Here is a 2,382-nt window from a genome sequence, read left to right as displayed (position 1 = left end):
TTATCAAGTACTTTTTTTTTCCCATTCTATATCTAATTAATAACTTAATAAATCTGCTGATGACTATGCCAAAAGTGGTGCCTTAAGTCAATTATGTATTTTTTTTCCCACCTAGATATGCCAACATGTTAATCTTTGTACATGCAAAAACAACAATTAGGACTTATCCCAACAAAAATGGGGTTAGCTATATGAATCCTTGCACAGCCAAAATGAAAAATAGGTGAAAAGGAAAGTAAAAGGAGAGGAACACAACAACTCAGAAAAATACCACTTAAATGGGATTGGCTACATGGATCCTAGTCCTCCAATTAACTCTATTTGAGGTCAAACTTTGGACAGTTATAAACTGTACATGTCTTTCCTTGCCACTTCTTCCACCTAAATCTTTTGTACATACTAATATATGACTTATGAAACAATTATATCTTGAACAAAATGGTGCTTGAGAGTGATCGAGCTTTGATCACCACCAAAAAACCTAGAACCATGAATGTTGTGGTAAAGCCCAAATATTTTTTTTTCTACAGTTTTCACTGACACCAGGTCTTTTCCCCATTCTATATCAAGACTTTGTTCAATTTTAATAATAATTTTTTTCGCCGTTTACTTGTTTATTGAAGGTGAAAGTCTCGGTAATCATTTCCCATGCACCTTATTTTCTGAATGTGATACGGCACTTCTTATTGAAGGAATCACATTTTTTTTTTTTTTTTTTTGGAAAGAAAGTATGCTATTTGCTTGCAGTTTCCTCAAATCGGAATGTTGTATTCTTTGATGTATGTAGCACTTCTTGTTGAAGGAATCACATTTTTTTTTTTCCTCATTCATGTTTAAACAAATAATGTCTATGACCACAGATCGATATGAAAGGACTTGATGGGATCTGGGGAACACAATATATGTTAGAATATGATGACTTGGAAAGACATGCAACTGCTGGCCTAGATAGCCAAAAGAAGAAGAAGAAGAAGAAGAAGAAAATAAAGAAAAGAGAAACTTCATAGATACGTGCCCTCCAAAATTTTGAAGAGGTGATTGAAGGTAATCAGTTGCATTTTCACAGTATTGGTTCTTCAGCTGATTTTATCTCTACTTTGGTTATACTAATCAGTGTGCCCATGACAGGAATAGATAGTGTAGTGTAAAATTGTCCCTCATGTCCCAAACAAAGATTGAGAAAAATTTTGGGCAGTCTCCTATGTTAATAACTTCCAAACTCAAAGAAGATGGCGGAGTTCCACAAGGAGGCCAGTTCTTCATCTCTCTTAAAAGAAGTTATCCATGTTATAGTCGCTGTTATGAAGATAGAACAGAATGGGGTGAGCCTTCTTATGAAGAAAAGTTTAATTGTTCGGCTTCATCCCATAAATACTCAAGTTTGAACCAGGTTGGATGGATATATGGTTCTATTAGATAGGATATACTAACAGGATTCAAGATGCACTGCCATGGATGTAGCTCTGTATAGTGCATACCCAAAAGGCTAGCATTTAAGGGGTCTGCTCCCATCAATCTCTCTTATCGTCTGCAGCAGGTTCTTTGTTGGGCCCTTGGATCTGTAGAGATTTTCTTGAGAAGATACGGTCTGATCTGGTATGGATATGGGTGTGATTTGAAATGGTTGGTCTCCTGGATAATCTCAATTGTGTGTGCTTCAATCAAAAAAAAAAAAATATATATATATATATATATATAAATTTATTGCGAAGGGGGAAAAAGAACCATACAAAACAAAGCAGCTAACCAAAACTTGGGACAAGGGAACCCAAGACTAAAGAGAGCTCCAAAGACTAAGGCCAAAAGGCCAACAAACAAAAAGAAACACCCAACAATAGCAAGGAGATCAAGAGCTCCCCACTAAGACCAGCTCAAACAAAACTAACTCCTCTCAGCCCACATAGGATGCATTCCCCATTTCTGAGCTAGGATGCACTCCCACTAAATGTTGAAAATTTAAGGTTGTTACTTTGTAGCTCGAAATATCTTGAGTGTTGATGATAATAACATGGACAGACAAAAATTATGGCCCTTCAGTGAAACAGGGTAAGGCTGTTTACATTATGAATCTCTCTAAATCACACAATGGTGGGAGCCTCGTGCATTTGAGTGTGTCCTTTTAATGTAGATAATCAAAATTCTATTACTTATGTTGAGCCAGTTACTTGAACTAAGATCCTAAAAGTTTGTGTTGATTGCTTAGAATTTTGGTCTCTGGTCATTGTATCTTTGTCTCTAGCTATGGAATTTGTTTTCTTATTTCATAACTACATTTTTCAGTCTCTCATTCTGATTCTCCTTCTGTATGTCTTCGAAAGCAGAATCACATAAATGAATTTGATCCTTCTATAATAGGATTCTGAACATATCCACCCCAAATTA

Source organism: Macadamia integrifolia, unplaced genomic scaffold, assembly GCF_013358625.1.
Source record: "Macadamia integrifolia cultivar HAES 741 unplaced genomic scaffold, SCU_Mint_v3 scaffold1106, whole genome shotgun sequence".
Lineage (NCBI taxonomy): Eukaryota > Viridiplantae > Streptophyta > Magnoliopsida > Proteales > Proteaceae > Macadamia > Macadamia integrifolia.
The sequence above is the reverse complement of the archived record's forward strand: the minus strand, read 5'-3'. Positions refer to the sequence as shown.